This window comes from Mytilus californianus, unplaced genomic scaffold (assembly GCF_021869535.1).
Source record: "Mytilus californianus isolate M0D057914Y unplaced genomic scaffold, xbMytCali1.0.p SCAF_7, whole genome shotgun sequence".
Taxonomy (NCBI): domain Eukaryota; kingdom Metazoa; phylum Mollusca; class Bivalvia; order Mytilida; family Mytilidae; genus Mytilus; species Mytilus californianus.
Genome location: NW_026262723.1, coordinates 85764135 through 85774575, shown reverse-complemented (window position 1 = coordinate 85774575; position 10441 = coordinate 85764135).

The window sequence follows — 10441 nt, the reverse complement described above, 5'->3', positions numbered from 1 at the left end:
AAAAAAAATTTTGTGGTCGTATATTGGTATGACGTTGGCGTCGTCGGCGTCGTCCGAAGACACATTGGTTTTCCAGTCTAACTTTAGTTTAAGTGAATGGATCTCTATGAAATTTTACCACAAGGTTCAATACCACAAAAGGAAGGTTGGAATTGATTTTGGGGGTTATGGTACCAACAGTAAAGGAATAAGGGGCCAAAAATAAGCATTTTTGTAACTTCCAGACATAACTTGTGTGTTAGTGTATGGATCTCTCTGACGTTGTACCACAAGGTTCCATATCACACAGGGAATGCTGGGATTGATTTTGGGGGTAATTGCCTCAAAATTTTAGGAATTAGGGGCCAAAAAAGGGGCAAAAAACAAGCATTTTTCTAGTTTCATGACAATAACTTGTGTGTAAGTGTATGGATCTTTCTGAAATTGTACTACAAGGTTCCATATCCCAAAGGGAAAGCTGGAATTGAGTTTGGGGGTAATTGCCGAAACGTTTAGGAATTGGGGGCCAAAAAGGGACCAAAAATAAGCATTTTTCTAGTTTCCAGACAATAACTTGTGTTCAAGTGTATGGATCTCTCTAAAATTGTACTGCAAGGTACCATACCACAAAGGGAAGGCTGGGATTGATTTTGGGGGTAATTGCCTCAATATTTTAGGAATGAGGGGCCAAAAAGGGGCAAAAAACAAGCATTTTTCTAGTTTCATGACAATAACTTGTGTGTAAGTGTATGGATCTTTCTGAAATTGTACTACATGGTTCCATATCACAAAGGGAAAGCTGGGTTTGAGTTTGGGGGTAATTGCCCTAAACGTTTAGGAATTTGGGGCCAAAAAGGGGCCAAAAACACATTTTTCTAGTTTCCAGACAATAACTTGTGTTCAAGTGTTAATGGATCGCTCTGAAATTGTACTGCAAGGTACCATACCACAAAGGGAAGGCTGGGATTGAGTTTGGGGATGATGAATCATAAGGGGGTTCAAAAAATTTTGGGGGGGGGGGATTTTTTTTTTTTTCCTTTTTTTTCCTTTTTTTTTTCTTTTAAAATTTTCCATTTTAAGTTGGTTATTTCTGATTTATATTTAAAAGCAAATAATAATGATATGGTAGGAGATACACACAAAACAGGATGTGTAAATTATTATATAATAAGTATTGTGCAATAGCAAGAAATTTTCAATTGCACAGTATTGCACAATAGCAAGAAATCTTCAATTGCACAGTATTGCGCAATAGCAAGAAATCTTCAATTGCACAGTATTGTGCAATAGCAAGAAATATCCAATAGCACAATATTGCGTAATAGCAAGAAATTGTCTATTGTACAGTATTGCGCAATAGCAAGAAATATTTAATTGCACAGTATTGTGCAAAAGAAGATACTTCGTATAAATTGCTTATTTCTTGACCAATTCCAATGGGGTTTTATTCTTGAATTCTTGGGGTTCTTTAATATGCTGAATCTAACCGTGTATTAAGTTTTTGGATTTTGGGCCCTGTTTTTGAATTGGTCAACATTGAGGTCCAAAGGGTCCAAAATTAAACTTTGTTTGATTTCATCAAAAATTGAATTATTGGGGTTCTTTGATATGCCGAATCTAACCGTGTATTTAGATTCTTAATTTTTGGTTCCATTTTCAAATTGATCTACATTAAGGTCCAAAGGGTCCAAAATTAAACTTAGTTTGATTTTAACAAAAATTGAATTCTTAGGGTTCTTTGATATGCTGAATCTAAACATGTATTTAGATTTTTGATTATGGGCCCAGTTTTCAAGTTGGTCCAAATCAGGGTCCAAAATTAAACTTTGTTTGATTTCAACAAAAATTGAATATATGGGGTTCTTTGATATGCTGAATCTAACCATGTATTTAGATTTTTGATTTTTGGGCCCCGTTATCAACTTTGTCCACATTGAGGTCAAAAGGGTCCAAAATTATACTTTGTTTGATTTCATCAAAAATTGAATTCTTGGGGTGGGTTCTTTGATATGCTGAATCTAACCATGTATTTAGATTTTGGATATTGGACCATAATAGGTGAATGTCCAATTTAAATTTTTTAAGTTCTTAGACCACATTCATTCTGTGTCAGAAACCTATGCTGTGTCAAATATTTAATCACAATCCAAATGCAAAGCTGTATCAAGCTTGAATGTTGTGTCCATACTTGCCCTAACTGTTCAGGGTTCGACCTCTGCGGTCGTATCAAGCTGCGCCCTGCGGAGCATTTTATATTAAATTAGTTCTGTGTTTTCAGTAATTACATGTGGATGATCTGCAATAAAACATTGTGTATGTCATCTTATAAATGTCATCTGACCTTGATCTTAATAAAGAAGAAGATACCAAGAGGCAATAAAAAAAACAACAAATAAAAAATGGCTGAAAGGAAAAATGACCAAAAGATAAAATACTAAACAGAAAAAACTTAAAATTGAGCAAAAAGAACACCAATCAAACCAAGGTGACCTCTCATGCTCCAGAAGAGTCGGCTGTTCCTGCTCCACTGGTGACACCATAATGTAACTCCTGTTAAAATCCTTTCAGGCAAAATATCTGGTGATAAGACAACACACTTTTAAGACTAGACTTATCCAAATTTATAAGCCATTTGTACATGTAAATTCTCAACCCCTAATACATTAGCCATAATGAGCTTTTTAAATAGAAAGTCTTTCTTGACAAAGGAAAGATGAGGCAGTTACTAATAGAAATAATAAAGACGTTGAAAAATTAAATAGCACAAATAAAACACGAAGAACTAAAGCAACAGGAACTAGGAGTGAACTCCAGTAATCTGGAAGGGAAGATAGTTCCAAATCCTTCTTTAGTGGCAGTGGCCATGAATTTGCTGAAGTTATTTCTTTTGACATCCAGGTCCTTATGTGCATGCCTGTATACATCTACTTCAACATCAATGTTAGGATGATCTTGGTTTGCATGTTTATGTGTGTTGTGATAAAGCTGCATTCTGTATCAAAACTTTGTGACTATTTCATGCTTGGAGTAATGATTTCAAAAGCTTTGGGAAATAAGGTTAAGTTCAAAGATAGGGTATGTACCAAGTATAAGTCATAGGGTCATCTAAAAGATATATACAATATACAGATAACATGAATCAACATTAATAGGGGACACCAAAGAAAAATTCATGTATAACATTTGAATACTGTAGCACATTTAGAATAAGTCAGCCTTCTTATGGCAAAAGTAACTCAGTTTGACCCACTTTTCTTCCTTTAAATACTTTAGTCAATGCCAAAAAATATTTTAAAATGTTGGTGCTTGATTTTCTCTGTTCATATGTTGTAACTAGAAAGTGATTGATATACAATATTAGGTCAATGTCAGAATAATATAAACTTTTTTGTATCTGGCTGAGAAACTGGGGAAGGGTGAGGTTTTACCGAGCCCTTCTCAAATTTTGTGGCGAATACAAAAAAGTTTATATTTTTCTGACATTGACCTAATATTGTTTTTATGCTGCAACTTAAATTAATACATTGATAGCTATTTAAATTGTAACACAAATTTCAAACTTATTTTCATCCCTTAATGAACCCCTGATTGTGGAAAAAGTGATCCATGATGAAATTGACATTGCACAAAATAACTGTGTAACTATATTTAGGAAATAAACACATAGTTGCAGTATAATTTGATTTAATGTCACTTGCTTAACATCCAGTGGTAAATAACTAGAAAAGTGTAAACATCCTTTGCTTCACAAATAACTTGATAACTTCACATTAATTTTAATTGTACTTTCACAACATACTACATCTTCTTATTTTTATCTAAGCATTCAAATTGTCTAAATGAATTTTAATGCCTAGGAATTCAGAATCATTACTAAACAAGAGGCTGACAGATTGACAGCAAACCAGATTAACCTGCATGAAAATAATATTTTCAAATCGGCACCCCCAAACAGGATCAAGTATAAAAAAATAAATGAATGTTGTAGGGTTCAGAAATGGAAAGGCCAAAATCAATCTTGACCTATTCATCATAAGTGACATAATATTGGAATTTAAGAGAGTAAATAAGTACAAACACATTTGTTCAGCAGGAGTGGGTAGGCAGAAATCATGAAGTCAATAATGAAAGAAATATGTTTATGAGATTATGACCTTATTTAATATGAAACCATAGAATTTTGTGGTCACTCCAATACATTTCCAGAAACCCACTTTCAAAAGGTTGTTGTCTTGTAATATATGCATGGTAGATGGAAGAATGATCGTGAAATCGAACTTGACTTTCTTTTAGTCACAGGAAACAACATATCTAAATTTTAAAAGATTTCATCAAAGCGTTTTCAAGTTATTGGATGGACAATGCTCTAAGTATCATATTTTGCTACTTAAAGGTCTACAACTCAACAACGAAAAAAGCAAAAATCGTGAAAATCAAACTTGACCTTCTTTTAGTCACAGGAAACAATATATCTAAATTTGAAAAAATTTCGTCAAAGCGTTTTCAACTTTATATTGCAGGGACACTTTCTGGCAGCCGCCAAGACCACAAGCCTGCCGTACGTCACCAAATTAAAAATCTATAATTTCCATTGGAAATCAGGTTAAAAATGGGATGAAATCATACATTAATTATTTTCTTCTGAAAGTTGTGTTGTTTTTCAGACTTATACTGAAATACAAAATTTATAAATCAAATGTGCCAAAATCAGACAAAATATTCCTCAAAGTTTGTCATAAAGGTTTAGTTTTCAATGTCATAATTAACTATGTATCAAAGTATCAGAAAAATCAATGTAGAATCTCTACTGTATTGTAATCATTCACATAGGACCTTAGATAAATTACTGTTCAAAAGGTCTATAAATGATCACTAGTTGATCAGTTTGATGAACGAATTAAAAATGCAACTTCAAAAAGTATGTTGACTCAATGATACTCTGAAAGGCAAAACCTCTTCCAAAAGCAGATTTAGGGGCCAGCTGAAGCACGCCTCCAGGTGAGGGATTTTCTTGCTGTGTTGAAGACCCATTGGTGCTCTTTGGTCGGGTTGTTGTCTCTTTGACGCATTCCCCGTTTCCATTCTCAATTTTATTATAACTTTTTCTAAAGGAAGTAAATTTTGATGACACATTTATAATGCCTCAAATTTCTTTTTTTTTTTTTAACTTTGACCAAATATAATCATTACTAATGCTTACACAGAGAGATAGGAAGACATGGCCTTGTGCAATGCCCAGAACAATCCAATACAGAATTTCAGTGAGAAAAAAAAATTAAAATTTTTAATCTTTCTTCATACTTTATATAATTATGTGAACTTGGGTTCAACCCCAAAATTACTTGCTGCAGTGATTAAAAAACAGCAGTTCAACTATAACCTTTCTATGCCAAAAAGAAAGATTTAAAGGACAATACCTTATCTGGTTAGCTTTATAAGTTGGATGTAAAATACAACTGTACATTCTGTAAGAAGGAGCAAATGGAACATCATCAACAAGGAAAGGAAAATGTACAATAGGAAAGCAAAAGTTGCTAAAAGTCACTATTAATGTTGGACTAAGTAAGAGTGAGTTTAGGTTGGTATTTCGCCCATATGAATTTGAGACTCTTAAAAATATCTAACAAGTTTTTTTTGTTGAATCATTATGACATTTAGCCATACATGCAGGTATAAGTCAAAGAACTGTCAAATCATTAATATAAGTCACTTAGAATTCAACTGTTCTTGTCTCTAATTAATGTATGCTATTTCTGAATGTTAAATTCAAATGCTTCTAACCAATGACATCTTTAATGATAGAAATAGTATTAGGTCCAAGGTGATCTATTAGCAGCCAACACAGATGGCTATTCTGGGCTCCGGTACAAACGATAATAAACTCAGTCTTCCATTATATGCATTATAAATCAAATGGATTGTAAAATATGAATTTATTGAGAAAAACATTTGTACAAAATGATCAATAACAAACACTGGTGAATGCTAACATTGATATGTATGTACATACCAACACAGTCTTAATCATTGTAAAAACATTCATATTTATACTTACAAAAAATGATGTAAAATCTTTTGAATAAAAAAGAAAAAAACGTAGAACAAGAATAAATTGAACAATAAATTCAAAAAAGGCATCGATTTTGTAATGATAATATCATGGATTTTTTTTTATCAAGTATGTCAAACCTTTAAATTATACCTAACAAAATCTGAATACATTTTCCTTAAACCATATATTCTTATATTAATTGCAGAATGTCATCGAACACTGCAAGCAAAGATATGAACAATGTATTCAAATGAGTTATTGAAATCATTGATGGTTTCTGCAACTACATTTTCCAATTTAAATCCAACACGCATGTTTAATGGAATAATTTCCACACTTAGAGATTCTTTTGCTCTCCTTTATTTATAACTAACTCTAAACTTGTTTCAAAGCAATAATAATTGATATATCTTACGGAGAATCACAACAGTTACAACGAGATACATTCATAAAGAACCTGTATCCATATTAAAAAGTTATTGTTTGTGTTTAACCCTCAATCTGAATATTTTTTGGTAACCTTGGAGGCTATGTTTAGTCCTCCATAGTTTAACAGGTTATAGAATGTGTATCACTTATTCCCAAGTTTGGTATGAATTGGCCATTGAAAGGGTTTAAGAATTTTTTTTTTAATTTAATTTTTGGTCAAACTGCCTCTCTCTAGTAATCTGTGGTAGCCATGTTTGATGGTGGTTTGATACATCAACCATAACTTTTTAAGGGGATCATTTATGTATTAATATTTCTTAATATTTCCTTGTGGTATTTGTTTCCAGAATTTCTAAATGAATTTCTGTCAAGTTTTCTTTTTTTGAAATCAAGTGCATGGCAACAGTTGGAATATCGATTGTTATCCCGCGATGCATGAACCCCAAAAAAAGGCTTTACAACACCTGTTCCTCATCTTCTTAGCAGCTGTTGTTGCCATGTTTGAAGGGTCTTCTTCAACCATGATTCTTTTCATAAGGATAAATAATGTACGATGAACCCAATATTTGATAGAAAATGACCCTATAAAGGATTTGTTTTAACTTTATTTTGACAGATTTTCTTTTTCTAGCATAGACGGCATTCATTTATAATTCATTTATAAAATAAAAAATATCTTATCTTATAATCAATGATGTATCCTTTGCTTAAGTTTGACAGCTATATAAATTTTTATGGTTGTTTTTAAATATTTTGTCTTTGTTTTACCACTATGTTCTATTTTAAATAATGGCAGCAATGTTGGTTTATCAGGAACAATGACTATAATTTCATCACTAAGCATCTTGCAAATCATTATGATCAAGCTTGATTCAAATTGATTTGATTGTTTAAGAGACAAATATTACTGTAAAAACTAATGGATTCATTTGGACAATGGACATCAAGTGTTTGTTTGTAATATGAAAAATTGGCAAATTAAAAGAATTGAAATTATATCATTTAAAGGAAAAATTTGTAAAGCCAATAAATAAATTGTAACCTACACCTTATGCTTATAAATTGTAATACATACAGAATAAAATAGATATATATTATAATATTTGTATAAATATGTCCTGTATTCATTTACTTTCTATTCATTTGATTAACTTAATAAACTGTTAACACAGAGATATGTCTCACCTATTTGTTATTTTGACAATGCAAATGTTGAAATTAAAATAACAATACTTAAACATGTAAGTTATGCAAATATTCAAAGTCAGTGAACTGAAGGGGCAGGGCCAAATAATCTCCATGGAAATGAGATATGCCAATGCTTATACATCTGCATACCAAATATCATTGACCTACCACTAGTGGTTCCCCATAAACTGACCTAATCACAAACTAATACATGTAAACTAAGCAAAGTTTCAAAGTCAATAAACCATGACTGAGGGGTAGTTGCAAAATAATCTCCATGGTAATGAGATGTGCCAATGCTAATACAACTTCGTACCAAATATCATTGACCTACCACTAGTGGTCCACCATAAACTAGACCTAATTACAAACTAATACATTATTGGCCGCCGCCGGAAACAGCATACCTATGTCTCGCTTTTTGACTCTGTCAAGGCGAGACAAAAATCAGATATAAAGCTAAAATGAAGAAAAAAATAATTCTCTTGTGTGTTCACAGCCAAATGATTGAGATATCACTATACCTCCAATCAGTAATTTATATCTGCCAACTTCCGGAACCAAAAAAAACTTGGCGAGTGATAAATGATTTTAATCACAATCAAATTTTTCACATCATTACATTAGGCATTTGTAATATAAAGACCTGACGAGAATAAAATATGCAGTTGTTTATCTATTATAGAAAATCATGGCAGTGATTACTCATTAGAAAGATTTGCAATTTAAAACAAATATGGAAATTCAAAATTTGTAAATTGTATTCATTTGTTTTTATAGTTTCTCTTAAAACATTGTAGAAATCCCTCGATCAAACTGAATATACACAAGGTAATATCTATAATATCATGATAAACTCCATAAATCTTTCCTGACTATTATTGAACATCCATTAGTTAAACTATTGTGAGACTCTCACCATGTAATGGTTGAATAACTTTTTTGATTTCCCTGGTACATTGAATATTTGGTCAATTGTACTAAGCCAATTACAATTTTTATTTAAATCATCTGTTTTCATTGTATTTGAAAACAGTAATTGATATGATTAGTGAACTGATATGTACCTGAAGTTATTCAGTCTTTTTTTCAGAAATTGCTGATAACATTACAGAGTTATCTCCCATCTCATTACAAAATATTGAAATATAAATGCAGAGTCTTATAATAAGTAATGTACAGTGAAAGTACTTTTATTCGTGGATATCAATTTTCGTGGTTTGAGCAAAAGTTACATGTGCGTGGGTTCTTAAATTCGTGGATTTTAGTTTTCTGAAGAAGAAAAATCAAAGACTTCAGAAACGAAAATTCGTGAAATTAATCACATGTTGTTTTATAACGATTTGTGGGACATTGCAAAATAAGGTGTTCATTTTCACTCACATGTTTGTCTTTCATTACAAATATCATTCATAATATTTTTAATAAAATAATTTGGAATAAGCTGATTCATCTATGCTTACAAATTGTCTCTATTGAAGGAAAATGCAAAGTAAACATTTTAGTTGTTGCACACGTGTAATTGGGTTGATGACACTAATTAACTTGAAATCGAATGATCAACAGGTGTTAATTGGGCCATAAACATGTAACTTAACCAAAACGGTTACATAAGAAAATGCTACAAATGTACTTTGAATTGTAGAAATTCTTATGAAATAAAAAAGCAGGCTCACAATGAAATTATCAAATTTTTTTTGTACGAGAATTATGAAAAAATGAAATGAACACTTCATCATCTGATATCATTCCCGAAATCCGTCTTTCATCGATCAACTTATTTTTCATGAGAATTAAATGTTAAAAGTGGTACAGTTTAGATCTTGTAATGATTAAATGGGTAAAATCCCGTCTGAAGTTGTAGATTTAGTTCATAGTGCATTGGCTGATATATGATGTATTCTCTAGATTGTATGTCCGTATCCAGATAGTCAAACCTACATGGGGGTTGTTATATTTCGTTGGACATTTAAATTCGTGGACAAAGCCATCCATGAAAACCATGTAAATAAGTACCCCACGAATAAAAGTACTTTCACAGTATCATAATTTACAGGTAATCTTACACTGTATATTTAATTTCATAAAAAAACCTACATATTCTACATATAGATTTGCATTGATATTTTTTTTTATTGAACACAATAAAATACAAAATATCGAACATCTGATTTCCTAGTCTAATAAAGAAAAGATTCTGTAAAGATTTCCAAATACTTAAAGACATAAATAATTATATAGGTGGGACCAATCATAAAGAAAGACACAACATGGAATATCATATAGTCACTACATTCATAAAAGATTATAAACCATTGAGCAAAAATAGAATGTCATAACCAAAAAAATATGTAATAAATCTTCTTATACCAAAAGTCATCTCTGCCAAAAGTTCAATGATAAAAACTTTTTTAAAGTATATTATCATTATCAATTCAGTTGTAATCCTTGTAACAGCCATTTCTAGAAAAACATGTGTGCTAGGCAGACAGTTTCAGTTCAGAAAAAATATAAGGTGTAAGAGTTTTCCACAATATTTATCAAATCAGGAAGTGAAATCCTCTTAACCCAACAACTTTATTTATCAGCAGTTGTCCTTTTGTTTCCAGATTCATATGTTGATTTTCCCAAAAAATATTGGTCTCAGACCTTTCCAAAAAATTTACCAAAGTTAGAAGTTAAGTCCTTTGATATCTAAATGTTCCACATTATAGGAACTGATAATTGTTTTACTTAATAGATTGCTAGTTACTTTTTAATTTCCAGGAAACTGACTTAAGTTGGAATTCTATG